The sequence below is a fragment of the Pleurodeles waltl genome, chromosome 12 (genome assembly GCF_031143425.1).
Source record: "Pleurodeles waltl isolate 20211129_DDA chromosome 12, aPleWal1.hap1.20221129, whole genome shotgun sequence".
Classification (NCBI taxonomy): Eukaryota; Metazoa; Chordata; class Amphibia; order Caudata; family Salamandridae; genus Pleurodeles; species Pleurodeles waltl.
In genome coordinates, this window is record NC_090451.1 from 337,308,541 (window position 1) to 337,332,044 (window position 23,504).

Consider the following 23,504-nt stretch of genomic DNA (forward strand, 5'->3'; position numbering starts at 1 on the left):
GCGACCCCTTAGGCAAGGGTCGCTCCCCTGGGGGGCCAAATTTATTTTAGCCCATTTCTGTCCCCCCACTAGGCACCAGGGTTTTTTATTTCTTTAATGTTTTTACAGATGGGGAGCGACCCCTTAGGCAAGTGTAACTCCCCTAGGGGGCAAATTTATTTTAGGCCATGTCTGCCCTCTTTGTGGGAAGATCAGCCTATTTCTATTAGGTTGATCTGCGCTCGGGGGGCAGAAACCACTTAGGGCACCAGGGATTGGTGTGTGTGTGTTTTGTTTGGAGGGCAGCCCCTTGGGCAAGGCTCGCTCCCCATGGGGCCACATTACTGTTGGCCATTTCGGTCCGCCTTGGGAGATGATCACCCTATTTTTGTAAGGCTCATCTGCCCCCAAAGGGGGGGGGTGGGGGGGGGGGGCAGAAAGCCAACTAGACACCAGTGAAGAATTCTTTTTAAAAAAAAAGAGGGTGGTTTATGGCCATACCCCTACCCCAAAAAAAGGAGTACAAAGTTGTTCTGCTCACCGGTGGGCAAATGGGGCAATTACCCCTGATCCACTCCCCGGGGGCAGAGAGCCTACTAGATGCCAGGGAATTAAAAAATAATAAATAATAGTGGAGTGGTGGCTATCAACCAGTATGGGCATGGTTATGCCCCTACCCCAACTGAAGGGGGTAACTGTCTTTCAGCTCTCCTCCCCACACACTAAAAGATCTTATCCCAACGGCAAGTGTGGTGATCGGAATGTTGGATAGTTACAATGGGAGTAGAATGTGGGGATGGAATGGTCGGGCAAGAAGAATGTTCTGGGCGGCAGTTGCTGCAGGGCGGCTGCTGGAGGATGTCAAGTTGGCATTTCTCACTTACAACAAATCTTGTTTTTATTAAATTGTGTTGGAAACAAATTTGTCTTGGCGGCATGTTCTTTTCTCCACAATGGCGACGAACTTTCAATTGGTTCTATAATGTCCCATTTGAAAGTTCTGATTTGGAATCTCCAATTGTAATTTCCTTGAAATCCAATGGCGATCTAAGACTTTGGGGGTCATTCTGACCCTGGGGGTCATGGACCGCCAGGGCCAACGACCGCGGGAGCACCGCCAACAGGCTGGCGGTGCTCCCATGGCATTCTGACCGCGGCGGTACAGCCACGGTCAGATACGGGAAACCGGCGGTGTACCGCCGGTTTCCCGCTGCCCAAGGGAATCCTCCATGGCGGTGCTGCAAGCAGCGCCGCCATGGGGATTCCGACCCCCTTACCGCCAGCCTTGTTCTGGCGGTTTTGACCGCCAGAACCTGGTTGGCGGTAACGGGGGTCGTGGGGTCCCTGGGGGCCCCTGCAGTGCCCATGCCAATGGCATGGGCACTGCAGGGGCCCCCTAACAGGGCCCCACCAAGATTTTCAGTGTCTGCCACCCGTCGCACCCCTTCCACTCCGCCGGCTCCATTCGGAGCCGGCATCCTCATGGAAGGGGGTTTCCCGCTGGGCTGGTGGGCGGCCTTCTGGCGGTCGCCCGCCAGCCCAGTGGGAAACTCAGAATTACCGCAGCGGTATTCTGCCGGCGGGACTTTGGCGGGCGGCAGAGACCCCCTTTGTGTGGACTTACATTCTTTAAACTATGCTATTTGGGTGGATACCTTCCCGTTACCAAATTTGCAAGCATTAATGTCGTTCATTGGTGATGCTAACATTTTCTTGACACTTGATTTAGCTAGCGCTTCTCCTCAAATTCCGCTGGATCCGACCTCTAAGCACTGCACAGCCTTCATAACACCTGAAGGTTTGTTCCAGTACAAAAGGATGCCATTTGGTTTAGCCAGTGTATCCACTGTGTTCCAAAGAGAATTATCTAGAGTATTATCAAATGTAACTGGAGCAAAAGATTTTCAGGATGACATATTGATATTTAGGAAGGATAAAAAGGAACACGACTGCATATTGAGAGAAGTTCTACAAGCACTTATGGACAATGTATTAATTGTGAAAGAACAAAAATGCAAGTTTGGGAAACAACATGTGGAATATTTGGGTCACGTAATTTCAGAGGATGGCATTCATCTAAAAACTAGCCATGTGAAAGCCATTTGTGATGCTCCAGAACCCAAGAGCAAGGAACAGTTGGTATCCTTCTTAGGGTTGACAGAATTTTATGCACGTTTCATAGAATATTATGCATCCAATGTCGAGAATCTTAGAGCGCTATTAAGCAAAAATGCATTGTTTTGCTTGGGATAGAGACATACTGAAGAATTTGCAGCACTCAAAAAAGAAGTTGTAAATGCATCATACCTAAGATCATTTGATGAAGATGCAAATTGTATAATTTCTGTGGATGCTAGTGGGTATGGCATTGGTGCTGTCTTATGGGAATAAGTGGGTGGTCGCATATGCATCACATACTCTAACACAAGCAGAAAGGAACTACTCTTATTGAAAGGAAATTAGTAGCTACGACTTGGGCTGTGCAATGTTTTAGGATGTATGTGTGGGGTCGCAAATTTAAGATATGCACGGACCACAAACCCTTGGTAAATATCTTGAGTCCTGGAGGTGGGAGAAATCTTACGCACCTGCCAGGGAAAGATAATCGGGTGGGGGATGGATTATCACTGTTGCCTTTGACGAATGAGAATTGTAAGGAAGTGGATGATAATGGGTGTGATGAAGCATTTACGTATGAAGGTGTGGTATTTATTGAAGATCATGGGATGGAATTAGAGTTTTCTGAGGATAAGTGGATCAAGGAAATCCAAGAAGATGGAATCTTAGCCAAGATAACGGAATTTCTTTTGAAGGGGTGGCCATCTGACTGGCAGCTTCAAGGGAAACGCAATACATTTTGGAAGATCAAGGATGAGTTATCCATATGCAATAACATCGTCTTGAGGGGCGATAACATAGTACCTCCTTATGGCATACCTGAACTTATTGTCAGGTTAGGACATGAAGGGCATGAGGGTATAGCAAGACCCAGAAGGAAAATTAAGGAAAGCTTTTGGTGGCCAGGGGTGGAGAGTAGGGTGGACCGTTGGGTGAGGGAATCAAATGCATGCAAGGCAAGTGACAAGTCTGTCAAGCCAATGGTAGTACGTCTGCAGATGGTTGAATTCCCTGAAGGACCTTGGTGGAAGGTAGCGATTGATTTTATGGGGCCTTCCGCCATCTTACCATCCAGAGAGGCGTATGCCATTGTCCTTATTGATTATTAATCTAAGTGGCCAGAAGTTTGTAATGTGACCACGGATGTGGTCATCAACTTTCTAAAGGATATGTTTCCCAGGGAAGGGATTCCTGAGACTCTAGTAATGGATAATGGTGTGTAGCTCACAACTAGTAAAATGAAATTGTTCTTGAAAAGTTATGGAGTGAATCACCTAAAGGTGTAATTATATCATCCAGAGGGAAATGGTCAAGCCGAAAGGTTCACTAGGCTATACAATTGGCTCTGAAATCTAACCTGTCATGGAAGAAGGCTCTTCAGAGTATGTTACTATCTTATAGAATTACACCCCATTTGGTGACATGGAAAGGCCCATTTGAGTTATTAAGGGGAAGGAAACAGTCTTCCAAGTTAGTTCCATGGTGGTTAAAGAATAAAAAATAAAAAAAAGAGCAGGGGTTGACTAACAGTGATGATCTAATTAGGGAACGTGTCCTAAAACACCAAGGTCATGTGCTGAGTAGAGTCAACAGAAGGAGAACCATGCCTAAACTCATTGCAGGGCAGTATGTATGTGTGAGGAATCCTGGGCTTATAGAAAAAGGTGCAGACCGTTGGTCAAGTCCTATTAAAATAGTGAAGGTACTGAATTGGAGCTGTCGAGCTTGAGGATGGTAAGATATGTAATCTGCAGCATCGGAGTCTGTGTGAAGGAGTCAACATGCGCGAAAACGACGATGAAATTTAGGGGTATTTTCTGGGAAGTGATTCCAAGTTGTAACTAGTTGTGGGTCCTGTATTCATTTTGATATATGTGCTGACTCCGGTCATAATGCAAACAAGTGTGCTTCGACCACCGATGGTATACCTCTTCGATAAAGTCAAAGGGAAAGGAGATTACCTGAGCATCTCCAAGAATTTGTCATGGGACGTTGAGCAATAGTAATGTAATGTGAATATTTATTAATCTGGTTAGATGAAGAAATGTAGCTCCTGCAAAGTGCAAATTGGTATATCGCTATGTAAGGTAACATTAGTAATTTTGTGTTAGTCAGAGTTTTTTTATTTATTTGTTTGGGGGGGGAAGATGTGTGGTTAGCGGAATGTTGGATAGCTACAATGGGAGTAGAATGTGGGTATGGAATGGTCGGGGAAGGAGAATGTTGTGAGCAGAAGTTGCAGGCGCTTCCTTGAGGATGTCGAGTTGGCGTTACTCCCTTACGATGAACCTTGTTTTTATTAAATTGAGTTGGAAACATATTAGTCTTGGTGGCACGTTCTTTTCTCCACAGCAAGAGGACATTTGAATATTTTGGGTTTTGGTTTTACATTTGGGCCATGAGAGCTTGTCTAACTCTCAAAATCATTTCACTTGGAATGGTGAGGGCTGCACTTTTTGGACTTTGGGACACCGCCATGTAGGAAAAATCTACGAGCCCTAGACACATCTGAAAACTAAAAATCTGGATGAGTCCAGGGTGGTGTGCTTCACATGCACCCCACACCATTTTCTTACCCACAATGCCCTGCAAACCTCCAACTGTTACAAAATTCCTACCACCCAGCATTGTCGCATCTATACCGAAAAAAAAGACTGCCCCACTTGCCAGCCTAAAAATGTTTTTGATCAAACTGCCCTTTTGGTCCAACTTTAATTCCCCCTCAATTTCGACATGTGTTTGGCTCTTCCCTCTCACAGGCACTTGGCATTGGCCCAATTGCACAAGCGAGGTATCATTTTTATCTGGAGACTGAGGGGAACATTGGGTGGTAGGAAATTAGTGCTGGTGCGGTGATCCCACACGGAAATGTGGGGAAAATGTGATGTTTTAGCTAAATTTGAGGTTTGCTGAGGATTCTGGGAAAGAAAACACTGGGGGACCCCAGATAGCTGCTGAGCCCAGGACCAAAAACGCAGGTGCCGCCCCCGCAAAAACAGGTAGTTTTGTATTTGATAATTTTGATATGTCCACATAGTGATTTGGGGCATTTCCTGTTGCGGGCACTAGGCCTACCAACACAAGTGAGGTACCATTTTTATCGGGCGACATGGGGGAATGCTGGGTGGAAGGAAGTTTGTGGCTCCCCTCAGATTCCAGAACTTTGCAGCACCGAAATGTGAGGAAAAAGTGTTTTTTTTGCCTAATTTTGAAGTTTGCTAAGGATTCTGGGTAACAGAACCTGGTGAGAACGCCACAAGTTACCCCATCCTGGATTTCCCTAGGTGTCTAGTTTTCAGAAATGCACAGGTTTGGTAGGTTTTCCGAGGTGCCGGCTGAGCTAGAGACCAAAATCTACAGCTAGGCACTTTGCAAAAAACAGGTCAGTTTTCTTTGGGAAAATGTGATGTGTCCATGTTGTGTTTTGGGGCATTTCCTGTTGTGGGCACTAGGCCTACCCACACAAGTGAGGTACCATTTTTATCAGGAGACTTGGGGGAATGCTCGGGGGGTCAAAATCCACAGCTAGACACTGTCCAAAAATCACGTCAGATTTCAATGTAAAAATGTGATGTGTCCATGTTGCGTTTCCTGTCGTGGGCATTATGTCTACCAACACAAGTGAGGTATCATTTTTATCAGGAGACTTGGGGGAACACAGAATAGAAGAACAAGTGCTATTGCCCCGTGTCTTTCTCAACAAATTTTTCTTCCAAATGTAAGACCGTGTGTACAAAAGAAGTCTATTTGAGAAATGCCCTGTAATTCACAAGCTAGTATGGGGACCCCAGAATTCAGAGTTGTGCAAATAACCACTGCTTTTCAACACCTTATCTTGTGCCCATTTTGGAACTACAAATGTTTCGTTGATACCTATTTTTCACCGAATGAATTGATGTATACCCGTATACAATGAAAGCCCAGTGCAAGGTGCAGCTCCTTTATTGGCTCTGAGTACCTAGGGTTCTTGATGAACCTACAAGTCTATATATACCCGCAACCATAAGAGTCCAGCAGACGTAGAAGTATATTGCTTTCAAAAATCTGCAATAGCTGGAAAAAGTTATAGAAGAAAATGTGGACACAAATGGCTTTTTTCACCTCAATTTCAATATTTTTATATTTTAGCTGTTACTTTCTGTAAGAAAACCTTGAAAAATCTACGCAATTACCTCTTGCTGAATTCAGAATTTTGGGGGTCATTCTGACCCTGGCGGTCATGGACCACCAGGGCCAATGACCGCGGGAGCACCGCCAACAGGCTGGCGGTGCTCCCATGGCATTCTGACCGTGGCGGTACAGCCGCGGTCAGATACGGGAAACCGGCGGTTTACCGCCGGTTTCCCGCTGCCCAAGGGAATCCTCCATGGCGGCGCTGCAAGCAGCACCGCCATGGGGATTCCGACCCCCTTACCGCCAGCCTTGTTCTGGCGGTTTTGACCGCCAGAACCTGGTTGGCGGTAACGGGTGTCGTGGGGCCCCTGGGGGCCCCTGCTGTGCCCATGCCAATGGGATGGGCACTGCAGGGGCCCCCTAACAGGGCCCCACCAAGATTTTCAGTGTCTGCCACGCAGACACTGAAAATCGCGACGGGTGCAACTGCACCCGTCGCACCCCTTCCACTCCGCCGGCTCCATTCGGAGCCGGCATCCTCATGGAAGGGGGTTTCCCGCTGGGCTGGCGGGCGGCCTTCTGGCGGTCGCCCGCCAGCCCAGCGGGAAACTCAGAATTACCGCGGTGGTCTTTTGACCGCGCAGCGGTATTCTGCCGGTGGGACTTTGGCGGGCGGCCTCCGCCGCCCGCCAAAGTCAGAATGACCCCCTTTGTCTTCTTTTCAGAAATGTTTAGCTGTCTGGGATCCAGCATTGGTTTCACACCCATTTCTGGCACTAACTGGAAGGAGGCTGTAAGCACAAAAAATGGTAAAAATGGGATCTGTCTCAGTAAAATGCCAAAATTGTTTTGAAAATGTGGTTTTCTACTTCAAGTCTGCCTGTTCTTGAAAGCTGGGAAGATGGTGATTTTAGCATTGCAAACCCTTTGTTGATACCATTTTCAGGGGAAAAAACACAAGCTTTCTTCTGCAGCCCTATTTCTCCATTTTAAAAAAAACAAAATTTTAGCTCTTTTTTGACTAATTTCTTGGTCTCCTCCAGGGGAACCCACAAACTCTGGATGCCTCTAGAATCCTTAGGATGCTGGAAAAAAAAGGACACAAATTTGGCATGGATAGCTTATGTAGACAAAAAGTTATGAGGGCCTAAGTGCGAACTGCCCCAAAAAGTCAAAAAAAGGCTCGGCACCTGAGGGGAAAAGGCCTGGCAGCGAAGGGCTTAAGAAAGAAAAGCAACGATTTCTTAAAGTCGGGTATTGCAGGGTCTCAGAATGTGGACGTTTACAAACTGCAGAAGCTGGTTGTATGATCCTACTGGTTTCCATGTAGAGTAATTTAAGGGTGACTAGTACTGGTGTGAGGTGGTCTGTTATCCTTGTTCCTGAAGACAGCTCTGCTGCCACATGAAGGGCAGCACTGGAGGAGAGCATGAAGGTTTAGGACTCCCAGTCCGTAGTGTCTTTCCATAATCAATCTTAGATTGTAGCATCAAATATCCTGCATATGTAAAACCATCCTCCAGAATGAAAGGTTCAATTCCTTTGAAGTCTGATTTGATACTGAACACCCTTGGCCTGAAAATGTATGTGTTCATGAAGATTCAGGGTTTGACCACCATAAACCAAAGAGATTTGGCACAATTAGTCACATCAGTTTTGCAGAGAGGTAGTTGGACATGTTTGTACTGGAATGGGAGAATAAGGTGGGGAACCTATGAGGAATTCTGTTTTACTGGTGCTCAATTTAAGATATTGGGCAGACCTCCAAGCTTTGATTTAAATGTGTGTCTTAGCTAGGACAGGGATGTCCTCAGGGGTAGAGACTTTCAGTTGGGAGAAGTTGGCAAATGTTATGAGTGTGCCTAGTGGCTCTATTGATAGGTGGTTTGTGATATACTATAGTGCTTTGTGGAACTCTTTCAGGAAGAGGGGAGCAGTGGGAGAACAAATCTGAGATTTGTATTAGTTGCATGTGGTTAGGCAGCTCGGAGGAGAAACACCCAGTCCCACTGAACTTCTATTGATTTTCTAGAATGTTTAGGCAAGAGGAGTGACTGGCCACCTCAAGAACAGGAAACACGTAAAAAGTTGCAAAGAAGGAGTTGCCCTTGTGGACATTGCATAGAGCATTGTCCACAATTTGCAGCCTCCGTGCTGCAAATATGTCTAAAACATGACTGGAAATCATGGAGCAGGTAATCTTCTGTTACTATGTGTTTAAGCTAGGTTTGAGCACAACTTTCCAAAGCTTTGGTTAGAAAGGGTATTGTATATAGGGCATGTGATGGAGCTGGACCTTTCTGCAGGTTCACCCCCAACTTTTTACCTTTTACCCACCACTTTTTGCTGAATTTGTTTTTTCTGGCCTTAGGGCTATGCACTTTAGCACTGCTAGTCAGTGTTTGTGCTCTCTCCCCTTAACATGTTTTAATTGGCTTATACCCAATTGCTAAATTTAATTTACTTATAAGTCCATTGTAGTGTAGCATACTATATTCCGAGAGCCTATAAATTAAATGCTACCTGTAGACCTGCACACTAATTGTACCACCCGCTTAAGTAGGACCTTAAAACATGACCCAGGCCTGCCCCTGCAGCCTGAATCCAGTTTTAAAATGCCATGCTGACTTGGCATTAAAACCCCCTTTGCCAAGCCTTAAACTTTATTTTTACATACGTCACCCCTAAGCTAGATTCAAGGTTGCCCATAGGGCAGGGTGCTGGGTAATTAAAAAAAATTAGGCATAGACTTTTAAGTTATACATGTCCTGGTAGTTAAAAAAAACTCCTAAATCTGTATTTCACTACTGCGAGTTCTACCCCTACCATAGAATAACATTGGGGATTCCTTATTACATTTATTAAGCTGTAATTTCCAATTGGGAGCAGGTAACTATGTCAGGTTTGGTGTCCTTTGAATAGTAATACAAAACCCTATTTAATGCTAAAATTGGGTTTTTGATTAAAATTTTAGAAATGTCACTTTTAAAAAGTTGGAATTTTTTGTGCATTTAGCCCTTTTGTGCCTGCAGCCTGTCTTGGGTCACATGACTGGGTGTAACTGACAGATTTTGTGAATTCCTTGCAGAAAGTCACACAATAGAAAAATTAGGTGTGCCTGACTGAGCCATCTGCTGGCAGGATGGGGCAGAGCTGAGCATAGCCCCACTTATAGTGAGTGCTTTGCCTTCACACAAAGGACCTATCACCTCCACATTGTCAGTGCAGCCAGCTTGAAACTACGGCAGGGGAATCATTAAATTCCATGCACTTCAAAGCCACTGTCTACAAACGTCTCCCACCTTCCAGAAAGAGAGCTCCAAGGTATAGAAATAGGGTCTTGGATACCATTTTTTTAAGAACACTACGGAACCTGTCGATACTCTGCCAGGAAGCAGGACTGCGGTGCTGCTGAAAGGACTGTCACTCTGCTGGACTGATGTCCTTTTGTGCAGACCTGCTGCCCTCTTGCCTGGGTGAGAAGGACTGCACCAGCATCTGTTGAACCAAGGACCCCGAAATGATTCCATCGGATAGTTGGCTGGCCTCCTAACTGGAGGCTCAGGGACTGAAGGCTCCAACGACCTTGAACCCAGCACCAGGCCATCTGTGAGTCCATTGTGCCAAATGGTGCCACCCCAGGCCTGTGCCCCTAGAAGTAGGACTGAAGGTGCTCTGCGGCCAATATGTGTACTTTTCAGAACTAATGCATCTCCTCTGCTGCGCAGTGCAAACCCAAGCGGAATCAATGCATCACCTCTGTGGAAAGGGTTCTTCCAATGTAAAGGACTCTGCATCCAAACTGCCACCTGTGCAAAGCTTTCCCAATGCAGGCCCTCGCATCTCTCATCAACAGCAGCCTATTGATGCCACAGGTTCTCACATCACAGCCTCACAGCTCCTTAGAACCAGTGCATTGCTTCAAATGTGTAATGCATCCTCGATACCGGTCTTTGCATTGCAAGCCCTTAACAGTGGTGCTGAACCTCACATCGCAGCTCCACTGCATCTCAGAACAGGCGCATTGCCTCGGCTGTGCGAAGCATCCTTAGCGCAGAACCTTGCATCACTCTGTTACCATAATCTATGGAACTTTATTTAGCTGGCATAACTGGGTCCCTGTAGTAGGCCCGTGCTTCAGTGTGGTTGGCTACAAGGAGAATTTGTGACTTTGTCACGGTCCGGCATGACCAGATATCCATAGTCAGTGCTTTTAGCTTTTTGGTGCTATTTTCTCTCAAACCTTTAAAAATGCATACTTCCGGTTCTACTGATTGGATTTTTGTTGTTTGGGTGTCAAATAAGTTATTAACATTTACTCTATTTCTCAATTGGTTGGGGTGTTTCTTGTGTTGTGTTTTCACGTTATTATGCCGTGTGCTGCATAAATACTTTACAAGTTGCTTCTAGGTTAAGCCTGAAAGCTTTTTTTTGCCAAGCCACCTACGATTAAGCATAGGTTAATTTAGTGACTTTTTGTGGCTCACCCTGCAAGCGATATTGGCTGTTGCTTGGACAGGGCTTACATCCCAGTCAGCCAACAACCCAATTTCTCACAACATGTGTTGTTGAAATCTTCCAAATCTCCCTTGTTTTTTTATTTTATAATGAGTTGTATGACCTGCCCTTTTAGGAAGTCATGGATTCCCAAATTTGAGATGGAGTTGATCAACTGTGGCAATTGAAGGTCAAAGGAGATGCTGTTGGCTTTAAGCAGTTTGGCAATAGAGTCCAAAAAGGGAGAGGATGCCTCATGCACTGCAATGGTGTCAGTAAGTTCTGACGGGGTGTATTCCTGGAAGGGTGGCCAGGAGCTATTTCATTTCAGAATGGTGACGTTCTGTTGAGTAAATGTCTGGTTGGGTGAGGACGAGGCAATCATTTGAACTTTCTTCTTGGCAAATCAAATGACATTGTCACATTTTTTTAGGTGTTATTTGTAGGTATGATGGAAGGGTTTGTGTAGTGTTTCACAACCCAAACAATTTTCTAGGAGTATTTCTATCTGAGTCGATTTCAAGTCTGAAGAAAAATGCCTTCACTTCAAAATATGTTTTTGCCAGATGCATTCAATCAGTTTCTTCATTCGTCTCTTTTTAATACAATTTAGCTTTTTTTATTTTTACATTGGGTGGTATGAGACAATCAAAACCTCCAGTCATGGCACCATTATAGCTATTTGTCAGTGAACCTAACGCTAGTTCAATTGGCACATATTGGAGATTGCCCTAAAATGGTTTCAGGTGTTAGCGGAGGAAACTCTGATATCATTCTTTAATGTCTTGGGAACAAAGGATGGAAGAGGTTCCATTAGATCTAAGCACTTCAATGTTGCATAGTGTGAAATGGATAAGAAGCCTTTAGGTGAGGGGAATTACACTGGGGCAAGTGGACATATTTCACATAAACCTCACATTTACAACTGTCTTCCTGACCGGCCAGAATCTAAGAGATTTTGGCTTCCACTTAGGCCCTTTGCTTACACGAGGAGGAAGTTTCATTGTGGGGTTGAAGGACAACCCTAGATGGATACTTATTTAATTCCTTAAATGCAGTGGTTGATTCTAGAAAAAAAGATTCAGCTAATGACGGCAAAGCAAGTTTGAGGTCCAGGAAGTAAATTTCCCTTGTAACCAAATAGAAGTCAGCTATTATTCCATGTTGGAATGTTGGAAATTAATTTGCAGTCTTCGCAGACATTCTCAAATACTTAAAACGTATAGGCTCTGACTACGAGTATAGGTGTAAATCATCATGCTTGATAAATAACTATACCATGAGCTGCATTATTTATCTGGTGCTATAAATATAACCCATTACGAGTTTCTGGGGAATAACATACAGACTTTGGTGTTTAACTACTCAAATCAGCATGATATAGTAAATACCATATGCTTTTCCCCTGTTAAATTTTGGCAAGTTTGACATGCCGAAATGTAAACAAAGGTTGAGGTATTTAATGCATCATATAATTTTTGGATGTGCTAATTCCAACCAAACTTGTAATGTCGACCCCTGTGCTAACTGAGATTTACACAGGGGTCAGAAAACAATGACCCACTCGTAATCAGGACCTTTATCAGTGCGAGATTTTCACAAGATATGATTATAGTGAATTATGGGTGCATATCCAAATTCGCAAGCAAGAGACTACAGGGAAGCCAAGAGAACATCAATAATATTGATGGAACTAAATGGAGTGGGGATGCTGCTGACATGTGCATTATGTTTCTTGACAGTGTCGACCACATGTTGAACATCCAGAGTTTTCTAACATGGAGAAAAATAACTGGGAAGATGTACTAGACCCACGGAGCACATTAAGGTATTGTACATGTTGACTAACAGGTTACTTAGTGATAATTACAGGATGTGCAAGCAGTCCATGACAAAATGGGTCAGGTTTCCCGTCAATGCTATGCCATTGTTTTTTAGATCAATTACATGGCAGCTAGGAATATTTGAAGTGTATATTTCAGCATGACAAATCTATACACGGGATTTATATAATAGACTCAGGAGACACATCATCAATAAAATCAATGCTGGTGTCATACATTATGTCATAAGCCCTTTGCGACGTTCTAAGCAATACATGAGAGTTACATTCACATCTCTTCCAGAGCACATTTGGACAGAAATCTTAAAAATACTTCAAATGCAGTTTCTCAATGGAGAAAGATCACTGCATGATCAGTGCATGACTATGCTTGACCCTGTGTGATATCATCGTTATTTGTACAGGTGTAATTGTTGTTGTCACAGATACAATAGTTATTTTCAGTGGGCCTAATAGCAAATAGGATGTCCTACTGCTTGGAATTGTACCTCTGGTGTCTTACTCACTCACTCATTACCAGTGAGACCAACTGAAAATCATGCTTGTAATACTCACTATATTTTATACATTAAATGCCCATTACAATTATTTGGAAGCCAGGGGCATGTTTTCATTCTGGGGTGTTCTGATAGCCACTTACAGCGTTCATAAGTTAAACCTTTCTGGAGATACACAAATGGGGACTCCGGGGTTACAAGTGCAATGCTAACTTTAGGATTGGCTGAGCTGCCAGCATTCCACATAAAAGACCAGATTTTATCCATCTAGAAGACAGGTAATAGCTAAAAAGTGCTAGGTGCATGTGTATTAATGAATTTGGCTAATGTCAATGTAATTAGAAAATCTGAATGGGGAGAAGCAGACTAATTTTCTGCTCCTTCCAACACTGTAAACATATCTTTCAGTTGATAAAGTGCCTCCCACCCACTTCAAGTATGTGTTTTGAAACTCTGACATTGTGCTCATGTTTCAACACTTGAGACTCTTAAATTCAAATAAACGATGACTACACATATTTTGTTATTCTGTTTCTTTTTTGCTGCCTCACATTTGCAATGCAAGTATAATCAGGACGCATTTTACAGTATAATAAATAGTATACTTCACATCCCTTTCTTAGATAAGCGAAAGCAGCACCTACAAATTTGCAGTGAATCACAAGTAACTCTCTGAGGCGCTATGTGGTTTCCAGTCTTACTATAAGTTGCTGAGTACTGTAGCTTCACTGTATTTGTGTAGTGCAGTTTTTCAGGCATTTACATTTTTGTCTTCACCTTTTCTGCTAGTCTAGTCATTTATTAGGCATTCGATAACAAATAGATTTTCTTTATGCATCTTTCACTTTCCTACACGTCAGTTAAACATTCAATAAAACTTTAATGCACACGATCTAGGTTTTGATGTTTATCTGATTGAGGTATACATATACAGTAATTCTATGTCAGGACAGGAAGCGAGTATTATGCAAATCTTTCTTCAATGTAATGAATAGCAGCCAAGAAAGATTAATAATAACAAACTACTGATCCCACGAGCACTAGGGATCAGGAAGTAAAAACAAGCATATCCAATAGCATGGGGTAGAACAGCAGCGGCCAATCAGCACAAATGAGTCACAATGCAGTCTGTCGTCAGTGTCTGCAACTCGTCTTTCTTCGCTGCTTGCGGCTGAGATAAGTTTTGTGTTTTCATTTGCTTATGTTTTCAACTGTATTTTATATATATTTCTACTGTTTAACTGTATTTATTTACTTGTTTATATCTTGGGGAGCTGAATTCCCCTTTGCAGTCGTGGCAACTTTTCTCTTCGCTCCTTCGCGACTGCTTTCTATTTGGTGCGAGTCGCTGTTGCGCATTGGATCCGCAGGGGGCGTTTGAACAGCTGATGCACTCTAGCTCAAGCGCTTAGCTTAGAACGCTCTCTTCACACCTGAGCCAGTAGGGTAATAGCGGAGTTCTGTTTGCCTGCAGTGACACCCCTTTTCAGGGGTCTGTATTTGACATTTCTTTTTTATTCAGATGCCCTGTACCTCAGGGTCAGTAGATAATTATCTATTTTCTTTATGTCCTTCTACAGGGTCTGTATTGCAATTGCTCCTCTTCGAATTGGGACATTTTTCTCAGGCAATTATTCCACAGTTAAATTACTTGCACCAGGGTGGTTAATGTCCCATTAACGAAATCCTTTACAGCTATTGCTGTTTTTTAATAGAGACTGACACCCAGTCTTCTCATATTGTAGCCTTCTTACTGTTTTAATTAAGTTATATTTATTTATATTTAAAGAATATTTTCCATGATGGAATTAAATATGGAGAATTTTTTTGATGCAGTAGATGCCTCTATTTACCGCGCAGTTTCTGAGGCCATTGCTCCTTTAGAGGAGCGTTTGTCCTTACAAATTTCAAGAGAGTGTGCCAAGATATCTACTTCTTCATTTCTCCCTTTAGGCCCTGTTCTGTAAAACTTCCCTGAGGGGCCTACCGCTGTGAAGCGCCACCGCGTGCCAGGTGTCAATCAAGATATGTTTGAGAATCAAACAAGCGTTCATGTCTGATGATAGTAACTCAGCTACGGATTGTTCCTCATCCCTTACTTATGATCTGACAAAGTTGCCACGTATGAAGTGGGTCGCATTTGGAAACCGCTGGAAAAAGAGTCACGCAATTGACTTAGAGCAGAATGTCCTCGCCCTTCCTTGTCTCACAATGTTGCCCAAATCCCAGAACTAGAACCTTTTTGCAAAAATTCATCAAGGACCCTAAAAAAGGAATTGATAGGTCCTGGCGGGCATGTCAAGACAAACATTTGGATATCCTTGGTCTTTTAACAAAGATCTTAGATATGGCCGAGGACTTAAAGGCTTCTGGCTCCGTTATTTCCCCAGAAGTTCTCTCTGGTTGGGCACAGCGTGCTGTGATTTTCCTGGGTAACGCTAATTGTGCTCTTTCTACTGAGCGCTGCCGGTCTCTTTTAATCAAGGGGGACCCTAAGTTAGGAGATCTGGAAGATTCTGAGGCAGGACCCATAGCTCAGAGTGGTCTTTTTGGTGAGCCATATATCAAGGAACTTGGAAAATTCGTGAACACCTTCACATCCCTAGACAAGGCTCACTCTTCAATTAAAAAAGTTTTTCCCTCGTGTTTTATACGGGGCTGGTCGAGGCTGGGGCCGCTCGTTCAGCCGCCCGTACTCTCAAAACTCCTTCAGAGGACAAGGGCCCAGGTCAGGACAGCCTCAGGACAAAACCATATTCGCCAATTTCTATCCAACCAGAGGCCGGAGTTTCAGAAACCGAGGGAACAGAGGTGTCCCCAATCCCGCTTATTCAGGTAAGAGTTCTCCCTTTTTTCTCTTCTAAAAGTAGTGGGCCGCCTGGCGAATTTTATCCAGGCTTGGGAGTCAATCACAACAGATGCATGGGTCTTACAAACAGTCAGAGACTTTCACGTAGAATTTCAGGGGAACCCCACACAGATTATTTCTCCTCGACCTATCAATTTTCTTCTCAAGATCTCGCTTTGGTGGATGCAGAGGTTGCAGCTCTGCTGGAAAAAGAAGATAGCTGCCCAGCACTTCCTCATCCTCGTGGCTTTATAAGCAAAATTTTCTTGGTCGATACGGCAAATGACGGCCAACGGCCTGTAATAAACCTTTGCGACTTTGATTGGCTTGTATATTGACACTTCAAAATGAAAGGATTTCACATCCTTCGTGATGTTCTACACCCTCTAGATTGGTTAGCACGTTTAGATGTAAAAGATGCTTACCTTGCCATTCCAATTTTCCCTCCTGACAGGCGTTTTCTCCAGCTCGTTTGGCGTCAACAAACTTACGAATTCACCACACTTCTGTTCGGTCTTTCCTCTGCTCCTTGGTATTTCACCAAGGTTCTCTAACCAGTGGTGGAACTCCTCAGGGCTCAGGGTATTCACCTAATCGTCTTCTTAGATGACATTCTTCTTTTTGCCCAGTGCCTTCGGAAGTTGAATCTTCATTTGCAAATCACTATCAATCTCTTACAACACCTAGGTTTCGTTATAAACAAATCCAAATCTCTCCTGGTTCCTTCCCAGAAAGCTGTTTTCCTAGGTTTCGTAACAGATTCAGTCTCAGCCACACTGAGTCTTCCTTCTCAGAAAATTACGAAAATTTGCCACAAGCTTTGACGATCCTTAACCAGAGAGGTGATTTCTCAGCGCCAAATTGCCCATTTGGTAGGCCTTCTCTCTTCCTCTATCCAGGCGATTTTTCCTGGCCCCTTCAATTATCAAGCTCGCCAACGTCTCAAAGCTGCATACCTACGCAGGGGTTATTCTAAAGCTCACATGATTTCCCTGTCAAAGGAAGCATGGGAGGGAATTCGTTGGTGGCTCTCTCATATGGAGGCCTGGAATGGAAGAGCGATTTTCGGGTCAGCGCCAGATCTAATCATAGAGCCCGATGCCAGCAGATCTAGTTGGGGCGCTCGTTGTGGAGATTTTTCCCCGGGGTGGATTCTGGTTTGCGGATGAACAGAATATACACATAAATTGTTTGGAACTCTTAGCTGACTCGTTTGCAGTCAAGTGCTGGACCAAAGACTCTATTCAGACATGTATTCTCCTGAAGATGGACAATATCTCTGCCACCCGTTATATCAATTATCTGGGTGGCACTCGATCCAAAACTTTGTCAGACCTCTCAATCAATTTTTGGCAATATTGCCTAGATCGTATAATCTCTGTCACAGCGGAGTACCTCCCACACCACTTCAACCAGGTGGCAGACTCCTCCGAGACTCCAGTTTCTGGAAGCTTCATCCAGATGCCTTTTCCAATCTCAACAAAATGTTGAGGTCAGTTTTCAGTGGATCTTTTTCCTTCCAGAGTAGAACATCAACTTCCCAAGTTTTACAGCTGGAGGCCAGACCCTTTAGCGGCCGCCACAGACACTTTTCTCCAGAATTGGACTCAAGAGAACAATTACGCCTTTCCTCTTTTTGCGATGATCACTCGCACTTCTGCTCAGGTTCGTCACCAGCAGGCCAACGTAGTCCTAATCACTTTCATTTGGAGATCTCAAGTTTAGTTTCCAGTTCTTCTGAAACTTTCTTGGGATTTTCCAATCCAATTCCCCCTTTTTCCCTCGGTCCTCCTCAGTCCAGATTATATGCCTCACCAATTGGTTCTGCAAGGCTCTCTGATGGAGTGGCGACTTTCAGGGGACACTGGTCGATCCGTGGCCTTTCGGGCCATGCTCAGGACCTCTTATTCAAAGCCTGAGCTCCCAGCACTTCCAAACGATACAAATCGGCTTGGTCTTGCTGGTCTCGTTCGTGTTTGCAACGGAATCTCGATCCCGTGGATGCTGATGTAGTACATATAATAAATTTTTTTGCCAGGTCTGGCTTAGGAGGGCTTAGCCTACCACTCTATAAATACTTTCAGATCTGCCATCTCGGCTGGGCAATCTCCCTTGAACGGGTCCTCATCGGGAGAACACCCTCGTGTGTCGTCTCCTTCGTGGTATCAGGCTTTCCCTTCCTCCTGAACCACGTTATTCTTCCCTTTGGGATGTCAATCATGTTTTCAATCTATTTTTGTCATGGAGTCATAACTGTTTCTTATACAAGAAAGAACTCACAGCGAAGCTGGCGATGCTCCTCTGTTTAGTATCTTGTAGACGAGTCTCAGATGTCCGTGCTTTGGATATTTCTGCTAGAACTTTTTCTCCTTTGAGTGTTATTTTCACAGTAAGTAGAAGAACTACATCTAATACAAGAGTAATTTCCTATCTTGCTTTCCCAGATTCCCCTAAACTTTGTGTTGTTCAATGTCTCAAAGTATGTGAAGACATGTTTTCATAACTTCGCCCCCCTGGGGAACGTCAACTTCTCATTGGTCACAAAGCTGTTTCATCCCCTACCATTGCACATTGGGTTCAATGGGTCATGCAAGAGGCTGGAATTGATCTCTCTAGGTTTGGAGCACATTCCACTTGAGGAGCCATGGCCTCTAAAGCATTCACTTTAGGTACTCACATGAGCTATATCATGAATGCTGCTGACTGGTCTTCGGACTCTACTTTTAAAAGGTTGAATTTTAAACCAGTTCTTGACATGGCTCAGCTCGTAGTGGAAAAGCTTTGAACTAGCATAATCCTTGCCTCCAGTCCTGACATATAATGAAACATTTCCTAGCTATCATAACGGAAAGTTTCAATTCTATTAAGGACACAGAAGTAAGGATTATCCCACTCGATTGTATACACATTCCCTTTCCTGTTGATAGTAAGTAACATCATACTATTATTTTCATTTTATATCAGAAACAGAATATCTTATACCTGTTTCATTGTTTATAATCTGATGGTTTTTCCTTTGAGGGCATTTTTTATTACTACTGATTGACTATTCTAACGTTCATTATACTAAAGTTTTCTTAGGATTGTACATGGTTAAACAGGTTGTTTGAACATTCTTCTCAGCCTGTCTCGCACTACGAAAGAGGAGTTGCAGACACTGACGACGGACTACATTGGGACTCATTTGTGCTGATTGGCTGTTGCTGTTCTGCCCCACGCTATTGGATATGTTTGCTTTTATTTCCTTATCCCTAGTGCTCTTGGGATCAGTAGTTTGTTAATATTAATCTTTCTTGACTGCTATTCAATAAAGTGAAGAAAGAGTAGCATAATCCTCACCTTTGTGTCCTTAAAAGAATTTAAACTTTCTGTTACGATAGCAAGGAAATTTTTCATTTTGCGCACGTAACTTGCACAGTTCAGATACTCAATGTGAACAAACTTCCGGCCATTGTCAGCAAGGTTCCTTCAATCTATCAAATAAGTGGAACACATGTAAACGCCAAAATGTTTTACCAGGGAACTTTGCCATCCTGAAAAGGGATCTGAACCAATAAGAGGGGGGCGTTGGTTTAGGGAAGTGGAAAATGGGATGAGAAACTATCACTGGCTAAAAGTTTTCTTAAAACGGTAGGCATTAGCAAAATAGTGGAAAAACGATATTTTTGGTTCTTAACAACAGGCTGATGGTACAATTAGACATGATCTGGTTATGGTCCTCTGCTTCCTAGTTGCCCTCTGGTGAAAAGGAAGGTGAAAGGTTGTGTACAGCATACATTAATTCAAGACTACAACCAAATAATCAATGTCTGATTTTTCCTGAGTATGTACCACTTCTCATCTCTATCTGGGGACAGCGGTATTGACCAGGTCTGGCTGCTTGCTAAACCCCAGTTTCTACATGGCATGTTTCTGATTTAGTCTTTCTCACATCACAGATACTGTTTTTTTCTATTCCCTGTCTTGCCTGCAGACGGGCTGTGCCAAAAAAGTTGGCCATCTACGAGGGAAAATGTTAGATTTAAAATTGAAAATGAGGTACACGTCCCTTTGTGTAAAGGGGTATGTGCTTTAATGTCTTTGGATATGCACCCTCACATGTATCCAGGCTTCCTGCTGCACTCCCATCCAGTGACCATTCCAATGGTCTTCTGTGAGCCTGCTAGTCAAACTGGAACTTCCATTCTTATAAGATGTTGAAATCTTCCCGTGGCTAAAAATCCACAGAGACCAGCCCCTTGTACAGAAACGTGCTCATCAGGAAACCTGTAAGAAAAACTAGTCCCAGCTCATCTTTCCCCCTCATTACAGCACTAACCGGAACCAGGGCCTTATATTGAGAAGCCATGTGGAGAAGATCACAGTTATCCTCTACGAGATTGACAAAGTCTGGCACCAAGACAAGCCTTTCCTGAAAGTCATAAGCCAGTCTGGAGTTATTTAGTGACCAACTGTGATTTCTCACCAATGTCTAAAGGAAAAGGCCTTGAGTGCTTTGCACTCCTTGCTGGATGCCAAGTGCTCACGTCTCCAAGTGTACTGCGGTTGACAAGTCAAGGATTAATTTAGGAAGTGAAAAGGATTTGGAAATCATTTACAGTATAACAAACATTGAAAACACTCACCAAAGGGAAGTGTTCTCAGAGCTATAACATTTAATATGTATCAGCCATTATATACAGGAGAATAAGTTAGGTTAAACCTATGGTATCTCCAAGGAAGGTTACAAAAGGGCATGGGCACTTGTTGGGGTAAGACAAAAATTCCAGTTGTTATTACAGAGCTTACATAACTAGTCACCAAATTGGCCACTGGAATCCTTTTCAAAGAGATTCTGAAAGCCCAACAAACATCAGACCCGCTTAGTCCTAGTTGGGTTACTATACTGTGGTTCCCACAATCTTATTATAGGTGTCACAATCTGTCTTTCAGAGGCCTGGCCCGCCTTTGTAGCCCTGGGGTCTAGCAAGTTAGGTGGAAGACCCTCAGCCAATAATTCAGCACATACCAAATCCAACAATCTCACCACCCGAAAGAGAACTGAAGATATTACCCCAAACCTAGGTCTTCCAGTTAAATATGGATAAATACAGAGGGAAATGTGGAAAAACTTAAACAGTGTACAAATAGGAGCCCTGTTTGACTAAAGGTTCCTGATTCATCTTTGATAGCTATACACAGAGACACTGGTAAAACAGGGTTGTGTGGGTGCAGCGTTTTCTGAATGAACATACATTTGCTGCATTCCCAACAAAACAAATAATTTCTAATTAAACAGATGTTCACAGAAGAGTCTGACACTTTACAAACGTTAACTGGTTACCGTCAGCTGTTGGTTGCTGTATTTAGGTAGGTAGAATATATGCAAAGCAGAGGCTAAAGTGGTAGTGAATATGAGCATGGCTGGAAGTATATTTATTAGTCGGGGCACGCACGAGGCTGCCCTACATCTCTGTTTTTTTCCCTCTATTCATTGAACCTTTGGCTGCTACTCTGCGTCAAGACACCCAGATTAAGGCCCCTTTACAGGGTGCACCAAAGATTAAACTGTTTGCAGATGATATGATTTTGTATCTGTTAGCAGAAGAACAGAATATTGGCAGAGCGTTTGATAAAATTCAAATACTCACTAACTTAAAGGGGGTATATGGTGAATCACGCAAAGTCGGAATCTCTTTTCTTCAACAGTGCAGTATCAGTTCTTCCCAATTAGCACAAATTCATGTTCGGAACCATCAATGTTTTCAAAGCTTCAGTGACAACAGCAGGATATTCAAACCTCCTAATGAGGCACCTATATGATAAATACGACATGTACTATACTGTTCTGAAGACTTGTTTTTAATGGAACTAGGTGGTGCATAATTTGCCTTTCCTTGTTGAATAATTTAGTCACCCCTGCAGCATAATTTGGTCCTCCACACCTGCATAATTCCAGAGGCCCTGGCTGAACCACAGCGGCAGGGAAATTCCCAAGAAAATGTACGAAACATTTTGTGTAACAGGAGAACCAAACAATAATACGGTTTAGTGAGAACTTAACGATGCTAACCTAGTTTAAAAACAAAAGTACTGGGCAAAATATGTTAGAGTAAGAAAACAGGCAATGGTTCAAACGTTGCAGCTAAAAAAAAAAAAATTACTGGGAAACTGTGCTGGAGGAAGGGAAGAGGGTCTTCATAGAACTTCTACATAACAGAATTTCCTCTGAAACACTAAAAGGTACTGGCTGCATCTCAGGTCCAGCTGGCATATACCCGCATTCATAGCATGTACAAACAACATAAAACACAAATACAACAGAAGGTCAATGAGGCGAAAAACAGGTTCTTTTCTGGTAAAGTCGCACCTCTCTTTACAAGGACCTCCGCCTATATGGAAGCTATCTCCAACAGATCAAGCAGCAAACTTCTTTGTCATTAAAGACCTTCATTCAAGCTGGGTTCAGCACGCTAGCATGGGCTCTATAAGTGATCTCTATAATTCATCCCCCTTATAACAGTAGCAGATACCTTCTCAGAAAGTTAACACTTTCTGACCCAACCCATATGGATACTTTATTTCCTTGATGCCGATCTCCAAATCGAATCTCTATGTCTTCATTCAATGTGAGCTGTATTATCCTTCTGCAGTCACCTCCTTTTCTCTTACTTAGCATGGACAAACGTGTCAATCCTCTCAGAGTGTCAGGTTGGAGGGCATCAATCACAAGCCCATTGCCTTCCAAATGTATGTTTGTATGGGCCCCCTCGGGTGGGTGTGTTTGTCTGTCTGTCATACCAGCCTATAAACTGCATGTTCGCTGCGGTTTTAGCATTTTCTGCTGATTCCAACCTATCCTTGAATCTGGTACAGGTGACCGCTGCACAACACTAAAAGCATGAAATGGCAGCTCTTTTGCTGCATAACCACTACAGCTTCCAGTGCAAGATTTTTTTCTCCGAAGTATGGATGGATGATTCTGCACCATTAACCCTTGTTGTCATAACTCCAAATCTACCTTTTAAGGACATCAACCTGGTTTCAAATCTGATCCACTTTTTTATGGCATCTCAAGCTAGGTTTTTAGACCTTCTCCCCCTTGAGGGATTTGAAACCTTGCCACTTGTTGCTCTGTGAAGCATGAGCACCTCATGCCACTTGGTGTCACTGGTGGAATCAGGAGCATGAGACCAAGGCGGACATATTTGCCAGTATTTGCAAAGACAGATGACATCAACCCTAGTTGTTCGGCCAGCACTCTAGAAAAGCCCTACAGAATGAGCTGATTCAAAGTGGGTTCTCCCAAGGTCCCCCTGCATTCAACATCCTCCCTTACTCAGACAGCCTTTTAGAACCACTGAAGCACAGTGGAGAGCTTCAAGATGAAGTGCGCTGCTTTTCTGCATCTCTGTGGTGCTTGTCAGGGAGCTTTGCCACGGCTAAAAACCTCTGGTTGCTGCACTCCTCAATGGTCTCTGCCTCACTTTGTGGAGTCAGCACTGGTTCACACATCAAGAAGATGTACCTGAATTCAGAGCAGCTCACTAGGGCTGTAGGCAATGACTATGAAAGGCCACCACAACAAGATCGGCAAGTGAAGTTTTGCCCACGGCTTTCTTGATCACAA

At 43.6% G+C, this 23,504-nt stretch overlaps 1 protein-coding gene and 1 long non-coding RNA gene across 3 annotated transcripts in view; one reads left to right on the forward strand and one right to left on the reverse strand.

Moving 5' to 3' along the window:
- The window catches only part of KCTD15 (potassium channel tetramerization domain containing 15), a 149,003-nt gene that overhangs the window by 114,535 nt on the left and 10,964 nt on the right, over window positions 1-23,504 (reverse strand). The window lies entirely within an intron of this gene.
- LOC138267498 (uncharacterized) overlaps window positions 1-23,504 on the forward strand; it is a 135,287-nt gene that overhangs the window by 106,196 nt on the left and 5,587 nt on the right. The window contains exon 2 of the long non-coding RNA XR_011199814.1: window positions 12,450-12,535. This is a non-coding gene — a long non-coding RNA (uncharacterized lncRNA). The remainder of the gene's footprint in view (window positions 1-12,449; window positions 12,536-23,504) is intronic.